This window comes from Macaca mulatta, chromosome 7 (assembly GCF_049350105.2).
Source record: "Macaca mulatta isolate MMU2019108-1 chromosome 7, T2T-MMU8v2.0, whole genome shotgun sequence".
Taxonomy (NCBI): domain Eukaryota; kingdom Metazoa; phylum Chordata; class Mammalia; order Primates; family Cercopithecidae; genus Macaca; species Macaca mulatta.
Genome location: NC_133412.1, coordinates 127,461,135 through 127,473,008, shown reverse-complemented (window position 1 = coordinate 127,473,008; position 11,874 = coordinate 127,461,135).

Below are 11,874 nucleotides of genomic sequence, written 5' to 3'. Positions count from 1 at the left end.
CACTGAGCCTTCAGACTGAAACTCACTCCACCATTTGAATGCAACATGACGTCCCTGGATGAGAACCGTCCAGCTGAGCCCATTCAACCTTCAGAATTATGGGAGATAATAAAATTATGTTTTAAGCCAATAAGTTTTGGAGTGGTTTGTTAAGCAGCAATGGATCGACAGAACACCTTCAAAGTGAATAAAATATGCTTGAAATTATTAAGTCAAGATAGTTTAAATTATCTGGCTACAATTGACTTTGGAGTTCTGTGCTACATTATTTCACAAATAACCTACTTGACCTCATGCCTTGATGATTGCTTTTAAGTGCACAGTGTCCTTTATTTAGAGAGTTAGTATTGATATAGTTACATATTTATCTTTAAAAATCTTAGTTAAGTTCTCTAACACATTCATACACACCAAACCCTTAAACAGTGAATAACAGGATGATGAAAATGATGGTAAAAATTCCATTCCATAGTAGCCAGTAAATTTTTATTTTATTAGATTGAAACTAAAAAAAAATCTTTTTATGATCCCATTAGCAGTCATTTTCTAGTAAAATAATCTGTGGCAAGGTTTAGTCAGTAATATTTATTTCACTTCTATCTGTTGGATAGTTCTCGCTCTCCCTCCATTTAGAAATTAAACTATAATTTACACACAGTAAAATCATGCTTATTTGTATATAGTTTTATAAACCATATGCAAAATTATTCAAACGCATAGTTTCTACATTTGACTAATGTAGACAGCTGTGTAACTACTGCAACAATCAAGATACAGAATAATTCCATCACCTCCGAAAGTAGTCCTGTGCCCCTTTGTAGTCAAGTCTCTTCCCACCCCCTGGCTACCACTGATTTAAAAAAATAATTTATTGAAGTGAAATTCATATAACATAAAGCTAACCATTTTAAAGTGAACAATTCTGTGACATTTAATATATTCACAGTGTTGTGCAACACTACCCTACCCCTGTCTAGTTTGAAAACATTTCCATTACTTCAAAGTAAAATTCCTTACAGTTTTCTCCCTCTTCCTTGCAACTATCAATCTGTATTCTGTCTCTATGGATTTATCTAGTCTGGATATTTTATACAGATGGAATCATACAATATGTGACCTTTTATATCTGGCTTGTTTAACTTAGCATAATGTTTTCATGGTTCATCCACATTGTAGCATGCATCAGTACTTCATTCTTTTTCATGGCTGAATAATATTCCATGGTATGTATAAAATCTGTATTATTTTTGTCCCTATAATTTTGCCTTTGTAAGAGTGTCATATAAAATGCAATTATATCATCCGTCAGCTTTCGAATCCAATGAGATGTTTTGATCTGTGCTTTAGAGTGTGTGGATACCTTCCCTATCACTTACTAAACTTTTTTTTTCTCATGGTTCTGTGGTGGCATGATATTTGGACTTATAACTTATGTGTAACCTCCTGCTCTATGCTTTATCAAATTTACTCATTTTTACATTGAGGCCTTGCCCTAAGCCTGAACACTCAACGTTAGTCACCATCACTTTAAGGAAAGATTTTTGGTGTGAAATCAGCGAACACAAATTCTTAATCTTCACTTTAAATTCCAAAGCCATTTCATGGGTATAAGCAAGATTTGTGGAGAATACTTAACGAGTCAGGATTATTTTCCTCCCATAAGGCACAGAAGAGAAGAGAAAAACTGTGGGCTGGAGAGGTGAGATAGAGGCAGGAGTAAGAGATCTCTGAGAAAGCAGAAGCTTCCGCTGCTTATGCCCATCTTAGAGAGCAGCACTGGGGGAGGAGCAGTGTGCTGGTGAGGGAGAAAAGGAAAAATTAGTTGGGCAGACAGCTAAAGATGGGTCCTTGGTAAAACTCCTTCGAACAGAGAAAAGCCTGAAAAATGAAGGCTATAGGCACAAATAGAGCAGGCTGGGGAAAACTCAGGCTGCAGCTGCACTGATAAGAAAGCAAGACCCAACACAGCAGCCTTTGTTCTTGGTATAATCAGCAGGCTCCCAGGAAAAGGTTTCCTCCCCTTTTCAGGCATGTACATGGGGGGCTTCATGGGAGCTTGCATGGGGACAGGGTGGGGCTTCCCCAAAACATACCCACAGTTGCACAAACAAGAGAAGCTGAACTTTGTGCTTGCCTCAAGACATGCCCACAGCTGCACAGATTAGGAGAGTTACACAGCTCCACAGATAAGGGAAGTTACATAAACAGCTACAGAGATGAGGAGAGTTTCTCATAAAAGCTTTTGGATTCAACTGTAAAAACAGCAACCCCTCTTTTGGGCCCTCTCTCCGTGGCAACCCTTCTTTTGGGCACTTTCTTCTTTCACTTATTAAACTTTTGCTCCAATCTCGCCCTTTGTGTCCACACTCCTTAATTTTCTTGGTTGTGAGACAAAGAACTTCAGGTGATATCTTACAAAGACTGCTACATTGTGGTGCACTGGCTGAAAACCAAGAGGTGACAAACTGTAACAGTGGGACACTGAGATCCACATGAGCACACAAGGGCAGAGGGAGCTTGAGATGATGTCTAGGATGAGTTCTGGGACAGCATGCCAGGCTCCGGAGCTTCCCTCCCACACTGGTAGGATGCCCCACACAAGTAAAGATGAGGAGCATAGGTATCAACACAGCCAACAACCTGCCCTTGGCAGAGCACAGTTTCATATCACTCAAGAAGGGCTTGCAAATTAGCCAAGAGGAAGTGTGAGAGCAGGTGGGCCTGAAGGGGTCTCTTGGTAGAAAAACCAGCAGTTTTGAATGCTCACTTTGTGGCTGGAGACCAGATAGGAATTCAGCTCCCCCAGCACATGCTGGCTCTGGAGGATCATCAGATCTGAGGTCCAAACTGAGCAGAACATCTCAGCAGATGCCAGTGTAAGGCAGATGATGGCCACAAGGGAGGAGATGCCTTTTCCAGGTGTCACAGTGCTGCACAAGTCCCCAAGAGCTTAGAAACGACCTTGAGAAATGGAGGAGGAGGAGGAGGAAATGCTGAACTGTTTTTAAATTTGAAACGGCTAATGTACCTGGAGTTTTCTAGGAGTGTAATTTCTCCCAGCAGTTGGAACTGGAGCTTGACAGAGATGAGGAGTGGCAGACTTACTAGCCTCTGTGTGCCTCAGTCATTTCAGCTGGCAAAGAGGGAGGCGGTCATAGTACTTCCCTGCGAAGGTTACTGTGAGGGTTAAATAAGCTAATGTGTGCACAGCATTTGGGATGGTGCCTGGCACACAGCAAGCATTCACTAAATGTTTGCTCTCATTGTCTGCAAAATACATACCTACATACCACGAACAAACAAACTGAAAAACAAAAAATGACAGAAAATAAAGGCATTGTTGGAAAAACTTATCTATTGTAGTTCTGTGGTATTGACAAGTGAACAAGGGAGTCAGACTTCCTGCCCTTTGGAGCTTTCGATTTAAGACATATTCAAACTTCTGACAGTCCCTAATGTTGCAGAAAAAGCTAAAGCTGAAATAAATATTGACTGCGGCCAGGCACACTGGTTCATGCCTGAAATCTTAGCACTTTAGGAGGCCGAGGCGGGCAGATCAAGAGGTCAGGAGATCGAGACCATCCTGGCTAACATGGTGAAACCCCATCTCTACTAAAATAGAAAAATTAGCCAGGCATGGTGGCATGCACCTGTAGTCCCAGCTACTTGAGAGGCTGAGGCAGAAGAATCAATTGAACCCGGGAGGCAGAGGTTGCAGTGAGCCGAGATCACGCCACTGCACTCCAGCCTGGCGACAAAGAGACTCAGTCTCTTAAAAAAAAAAAATTGTTGACTGCACGCTAAGCTTCAGCCAATTAAGATCATAAGACTGACTGTTTATTTTAGGAAGGTTTTATAGGGTCTTTGCAGCTGGGGAGTCACCTGAGATCTTTTATTTATTGTTTTTTTGAGACAGAGAGTACAGTGACGTGATCACAGCTCACTGCAGCCTTGACCTCCCAGGCTCAAGTGATCCTCCCACCTCAGCCTCTTGAGTAGCTAGGACCACAGGCTAAAGCCAACACTCCTGGCTAATTTTGTTTAGTTTTTGTAGCGACAAGGTCTGCCTAGGTTGCCCAGGCTGGTTTTGAACTCCTGGGCTCAAGTGATCCTCCTGCCTCAGCCTCCCAAAGTGCTGGGATTACAGGCATAAGCCACTGTGCCTTGCTTTCACCTGGGATCTTACCTTCAACCTTGTACCTTGATGGGCTTGACTCAGCGTATAGTCTTCCTATAATCTGACTCTCTCTCTTTTCTTTCCGTATATATTACATGCAAAAATATTTTTCTGTTCAGCCAACCTTTTCAGTGGTTTAAAAGATGTATTGGTCAATTTGATAATAGCGTATCATTATAAGTGTGTTATTGCCAGGAATTAGCAGCCAAGATAAAACATATGATAAGAGAGTTCCTTGTAGCTTCCTTGCTCATCTTACATTGCCCATTGTAACATTTTTAGGATTGTTAACCATATTATTTTTTCATGTTTCACAGTACTGCACTTATAATTAGTGTCTATCAATGTCTGTTATCATACTGTCCTCTTGACTTTCAGCCAGTTAATTATTTGTTGGATTGCTTTTCAGAGTACTGGCCGCCTTCCCTATGATGTGCTGCCGCCCCTCCCGCTGATCATCTTACTCTTCTGTTCTTTGCTATTTTCAGACACTATTTTGCACTCATTATGCACAAGTTCAAACCGTAGTCCTGTGAAGACAGCTGAGTGCCTTGTGTAATTTTTCAGCAACAAAACCAAATAAACAAAAAACACATAAAGTCCATTTAAAAATATCCACACTGTCAGGGAACAGAGAAGCTTTTTCTCTCATGTGAAATCTTCTCCAGGAAACCATGAGGCCTGAGGCTCCCATGGCATACACATGCTTGCTTTAGGTGCTTACGTTAAGATGGTATTTCATTGGTTTTGGATGGTCCCTTCCACAGAGCTCAGATGCTATGCTTCTTTCTATTTTAAAAGGGGGGAAAAGATTGGCTTTTAATCCAAAATACTCATGTTCTTCTAGCATATTAAAATTCATTCGTGACTAAGTCATTATAGTGAAGTACTTGGAAACCTTTCTATTCTAGAGAGTTCTGGGCACAAACACATTTACAGTGTGCACTAATGCCAGGCTCATGTCCTCATGTCCTCCAAGGGACAGGGATGAGCTGGGTTGTAAACCAAACAGTGGGACTCTGGCAATCTCTTTTAGCTCAGGCAGATGCAAAATTGAGGACCCAAAAGAAGCCTTCCAAAGGTCACGGCAGGTTGCTCTCAGGAAAAGAGAATCAGTAATTTATTTTTCAGCAATCTCTTAGAAAAGCCTCTGTGACAGTTATGTTTCCTTGTAAGCTGCTTTGGAGCCACTCACCACTCTGGAATTGCGGTGTAGGCTACGAACAGTCCAGCTTCGTAAGAACATGCAAGTGAGGACCCACGAGGAGATATTCATGTGCTTTTTAAACTGCTTCTCTCACTTTGCTTCCCAAACTGCCTCAGTTGAGGCAAGGGAGCCAACACTGGTGAGTTCCCTCCCGCGGCTTGCTCTGCCGTGGAGTTCAAGGATGCCGGAATGCCTGAGTCCTGAAAACACGGCGCGGTGCCGTTGGGCTGATGGGAAGTCCTGAACAGCTTGCTGAATTATTACTTCATTCTCGGCTGAAGCAGCAGGAGGTGAGATGATGAGTGAAGGAAAAAACCCATGGACTCCAGCGTGGAAGAAGGAACCAAAACAAACACTGAGAAGACAGGCCAATACTGAAATCTGTTTTAAGGATGGAGCGCGCAGGAATGTTTCACCATATTTTGTCTAAGGAACAGATTTCATTTTTTAATGGCTGCATTAATCAGTGGAAGCAGAAGGGCAGGAAGGAATCAGTTTTCCCCTCTCCCCAACGCCTCCCGTGGCTCGCGGGAACATTCCCCCCATTCTTTGTACTGAAGGTGGCCTGGACGTTTGAGAGGCGTGAGACAGGTTCTAAACTTGCATGCCCTTTCTTTCTCCTTCCCGAATAAATTTTGTGTAAGAATATTTGCAACAAGGAATCCACCATGGCGGGGTGCAAGAAAAGCGTTTCACAAATGATGAGTTCCCATTCTCTAGGCAGCTCAGCTCCGCCTAACAGCTCTGATTTCCTAGACAAATAGTCCTCCCTCTCCTCTCCAGCTGCTCACAGGCGCCTCTCTCTGGGTATTCTTTTTAAAATCCCTCCCTTGGGGAATTTTTTAAAAAGCTTCTCGCACCAGATTTTCGTGGTTCCATCCATCTCCCCACTTTTTTTGGTCAAGGCCTTCCTCCCAAATATCCATTGCTTTTTCAACCCACTCATACTACTTGCTCAACTGTTGGTTGAGCTTCTCCCAGCCTCCTGCCACTGTCACTGGGCCAGTGGAAACCAGTCCCTTGCCTCTTTGTTCTATTATTTTACGGCAAGATGACAAACTTCTACATTTTTGAAGTACTTTTCACTGACTTGATACCAAGTATTTTGGTAATCACAAAGTGATCAAACACATATTCTCTTTATCCAGTTACATAATGAGATCAAATATTGATTAGCAGTGAGTAGACAGATGTATATGGTACACACACACACACACACACACAAAACCATCCTCCTTTTGGTCTATTCAAAGGGCAGACACATTTGTGTTGACATTTCAGTCATCCAAGAAACCTGCCAATTTCACTTCCTTTTTGTATTTTCCTCCAGTTTTCAGGAAAGAGTTGGGGGAACTAGCTTACCATGGGTGGCATAAGCTGAGGGGATGGTAATTTTTCACAGTATTAATAAAAGTAGACATTGTTCCAGGCTAATAGTAAGCTGCAATCTAGACTTATAACTGTAGAGGGCGCTCTTGACTTAATAATGATAGCATTGCCATTGTCACTCCAGGAAGCTGGGTGGTGACAAGTATCCTTTTATTACTAAGTATTTTATGGGGAAAGAGATAAGGTGCCTTTTGGAATAGACAAGAAATCTATGTTGTTTCATATTACCTTTTGTAACATGTTTTCTTAAGAATAAGCTCATCATCTAATTCGTAGCCCCTGGTTACAGTTTTGTTAAAAGTGCAGAAGCTTCCAACCAGTGAGAATGAATCTCATCAATGTCTCATACCTTGTGTCCGTCTTGCCACTTGGTACTGGGTGCTTTGCGTGCTGGGAGGTGTGAGTGATCTTCCAAAAATGGCAAGTGGGCTAGGCACTCCTTTGCAGAAAAGCCTTCAGTAGGTTTCAATTTCATTTAGCACGAACTCCCCATTTCTTACTGTGCCCTACCAAGGCCTTCTAGGATATAGCCTCTTCTGACCCTTCAAGCTCTCTTTCTCTCTTCCTTCCCAGTGTCTGGGCGGAATCTGGGACGGCACATGGACCTTGCCAAGTGGGGCACACTCTGTGCCATCTGTATTTGCACTTCCATCTGCACAGTGAGCTCTTCCGTGCATCTTCCAAAGGCTGGCTGCTTCCCATTTCTCAGTCCTCTGGTCATAGAAACCCCTTGGAAGGAACTTTTTTGTCTACCTTATCTAGGCCCAGCCACAGCCAGCTTTTCTTTTTTAATTAAAAATTTAATTGTGATATAACTCACATAAGATTTCACAAAATACCACATTCACCATTTAAAAGTGTACAATTCAATGGTTTTCGGTATATTCACAATATTATATGGCCATCACCACTATCTAACTTCAGAACATTTCCATTGCCCCCAAAAGAAACCTCATACCATGAAGAAGTCACGGCCCACCTCGCATTCCTCCCAGCCCCTGGCATCCACTCATCTACCGTCTGTCTCTATGGAATTGCCTGTGCTGGATATGACATACCCACTTCTTTTTCAATGTTAAAGCACCCTGTTTGTTTCCTTCCTGGCATGGACGTATCTGCTCATTTACTTGCTTACCATTTAGTCTCACAATCCATGAATAAGTCGCAGAGTTTCTTCACAGGTCAGTCTGCCCAGCCTTTAAAGTGAGCCCAGCCTTTCACCGTAGGATCCAATCTATGTGGTGGTGCAGCCACTTCTGGGGTTCCTGTGGAAGAGACTCCTCTGTGGTAGCATGTCCTCCAAGAGCTCTTGAGGGCTCCATATCTTTTGAAGGATTCTCTGCTTTTCACTTGCAACCCACAGAGTCATAACTGATTTAATCACTTTCTTCAGAGTACTTCAGAGTACTGCGTGCATTTGTAGAACACTCTGTAAGGCCTGGGCTCTTGCTGCCACAATAAATAACAGTAACCTTTACAGAGCATGGGCCATATGTCAGGCACAGGGATATATGCTTCACTGGCATTTTTTCCACTTGGTTTTATTAGTCCTGTGAAATAGGTATAATTATGGCATCCCATTTTAAAGATGAGAGAATTGAGGTTAAGGGAATTGGCACATTTTACTCAGCTAGTTTGCGGCAGAGTAGGGACTGGAGTCCCAGCAGTTAGGCCTCCAGAGCTCATGCTCTTAACTACTCTGCTATTTCTTCAGCCTGTTAGACTTCAGTTAAGTATTAGCATGAGGTGATGGTGTAATGTTTGCATGCGGCATATGAATATTATTGCTCCCGGTAAGATTGTTCACAATGACATCATAGACAAATAAATGTTTCCTTGAGTTCCTAGTATAGCAGCTGAGCAGCAGTTTTTGTTATATGGGATTCTTTTCTGCCCTTTAGTTTTGGAAGTGACCAGCAAGGTGTCCTGGGAATGCCAGGGGGCTGTGTAAGCCTTTGTGCCTGGATGAAAGGAGGAGGCATGAGATGGCAGCTCTTGCTTCCAGAGCAGGTGGCTCTTGGAAGAACTTGGTTTCCTGCAGGAGGGTTGACTCCCAGAAGAACTACATATCAAAAGCTTAGGCATGTGTATTAGTCAGAGTTCTCTGGAGAAATAGAACTAATACAAGATATGATATATATATATATAAAAAAATATATATACTTTATAATATATATTTATATTATATTATAAAGTATATATATAAATATAACTAATACAAGATATGATATATATATATAAATATATATACTTTATAATATAAATATATATACTTTATAATATAAATATATATTTATATATTTGTATGAAGTATATATATATTTATATATATATATAAAGAGATTGATTTTTAAGGGATTGGCTTATGTGATTATGGAATCTGGAAGTCCCAAATCTACAGGTTGGACCAGCAGACTAGAGAACCCGGGAAGAGCCAGTGCTGCGGTTCAAGTCTGAAGGCTGTCTGCTGCAGGATTTACACTTGCTCAGGAAAGGCCAGTGTTTTTGTTCCATTTAGGCCTTCAACTGATTGAATGAGGCCCACCCATATTATGGAGGGCACTCTGCTTTACTCAAAGTCCACTCATTTAACGTAAATCTCATCCAAAACCACGTTCACAGAAACATCCAGAATAATGTTTGACCACATATCTGGGCTCTGTGGTCAAACACATATCTGGGCCAAGTTGATATAAACTTAACCATCAAGGTGAGGTATGCAGTGCTCAGGTCCAGTTTACCTAGGATCTAGGCTGGAAGGCAAGGAGGGCAGTGTTGTTGGGAGGGCATTCTACCTCCTACAAGGTGCGGGGAGTCTGGATCTCATCTACTGTAAGGGATGACCAGTCGGCTCTCCAAGGGTGGTTCTGGTGGAGAAAGATGTGTCTCAGCCATCTCGAGTTTGCCCGGAGACCAAATACTTGTCAGAGACCCACCTTTGGGTTGGTAGGTCGAACAGCAGATGGTCCCTGCATTTTCTCACTGGGTGGATCTCAGGGACTAAGTGATTATTCACCCACAGAAGGCCCACTTGGTGCTGGCTTGAGCCATCTCTGGATTGCATTCATCCATTCAACAAATATCTGTTGACTGTTTATTACATGCCAGGGCTCTCCTAAGTAGGGGGGATACAGCAGTGAACAGACAAAAATCTCTGTCCTCAAGAAATTTACATTCTGGGAGTGAGAAGAGACAGACATTTAAAGAAAATAAAGAAGTAAAGTAGTATATTGTAGACCAGATAGTGATAAGTGCCATGAGGAAAAATAAAGGTGAGAGGGGAAATGAGGAATGCCGTGGTCAGTGGGGTGGAGGTTAAGGGGGTAGGGATTAGGGGTGCTGGTGGCTTGTACTGTGACGTAGGGTGGTCAGGGAAGGCCTCCCTGTATAAAAGATGCCTTTTGAGTGAAGAGCAAGTCATGAGGAAACAGGAGGAAGGGAACTCTGGGCAGAGGGCACAGCGAGTGCAAAGCCTCTGAGGAAGGACTGCGCCTGCTGTGTCTGAGGACCCCAGAGGCCAGACGGCCTGGGACAGAGCAGGGAGGAGGAGCATGGGGCGGAAGTGCAGTGAGAGAAGACCAGGACCAATAGGAGACCAGAGGGAGTGAGGCCCCAGCACCACTGTGAGGCCTGGCTTCTGATCTGAGAGATCCCGCGGCCAGTGGAGGGGTTTGTGTGGAGGAGTGACACGGTCTGGCTGCTCTGTTGGGACAGATGGTGGGGTGTGTGTGGGAGGGTGGAGGGGACAGCCAGGCAGAATCAGGGAGACTCTTGCTGGAATCCAGGGGAGAGATGGTGGTACCAGGGACCAGTGTGGTGGGGAGAAGTGTCCGGGTTCTAGATCTGCCTTGGAGTTCAGGCTGAAAGGATCTGCAGCCTGGAGTGAGGACTCTGTGAAGAGTGCGTGGTGTGTGTGTGTGTGTGTGTGTGTGTGTGTGTGTGTTGTTGAACAGGGGGAGGTTTAAAATTTACCTTCCCATCCAGCCCTCTCCTGCACAACCTTGCATCACGGTTGGAAGGGGATGGTCTTTAGACTTTAGGATTTCTGCCCTCAACACGAATGTCTTAGAACTGCCTTTCGGGACTATTGTAGGAGGTGAAACCAATTTGATCACAATGGGAGATAAACCCCTCCATGGCCCAGGGTGGATTTACCTGATCACCCATCTTTCCCGGTCCTTAGTTCCCTGCAGACATCTGCGACCCAGTGGCCACTCAAAGGAAATGACCTCATGAGCGTGCCTTTCAAGCCACACAGGATGGGTTGGAGTGCGACATTTGGCCAGTCGCTCTGGTTTACACCAAATCCAACAACTTGTGGCCTGCAGATCCTCAGTATAAATAGCTGGAAAAGCCTGACCTTGACAAGCTCATTTCTCATTCCTTTCTTGTTACAGGTAATAGAGCTGAAAATGTGGTTTTAATTATAGCACTAATGAAAACTGAAAATCCAGACAGACACTTGATGAACTCTGCTGCGCTTTATATTACATTTGTGCTAACTACAAAGTGCCCAGCTGGGTGTAACATGATCCCCTTTCCTCGAGCATCCGCCTGACTGAAGCTGTATAATTGATGTGTACTTTGGCAGGAGGTCAGCTTAAAGGTTTTTTTTTTTTAGATTTTTTTTTTTAAACATCTTTAACGGTATTTTGGGGAAAGGAGTACGTTTATTACCTGGGCTGGGAGAACATTTCTCTGGGTTGCCTGACATGTCCCACCCCCATTCCAAACTTCTTCTAGAGCATTCCATACAGCACCTTCAGGAGAAGCTCCAGGGCCAGAAGTGAGTTGAGAGACAACTTTAACTTGGAGCCCTGTAACTTTGTTGTCAGCCAGTGACTTTACCGTGCAGCCCTCCTCTCTATTCCTACCTGTCAGAGGGACGTGTTCAGAGTCTCTGGAAGGGACAGTTATGGTAGCTGTGCCATGGAGTCTGTGACCTGTTGGCCTCGCGTGCTGGCCCTCATCTGCTGCACGGCCTCTCTCCCCAGGCCATGGGGCTCCGAACGCGTAGAGTGCTGAATAAAATACAGGACGCCCAGTTACATTTGAATTTCAGATAAACAACAAATGCTTTTACATTATTTGTTGTTTATCT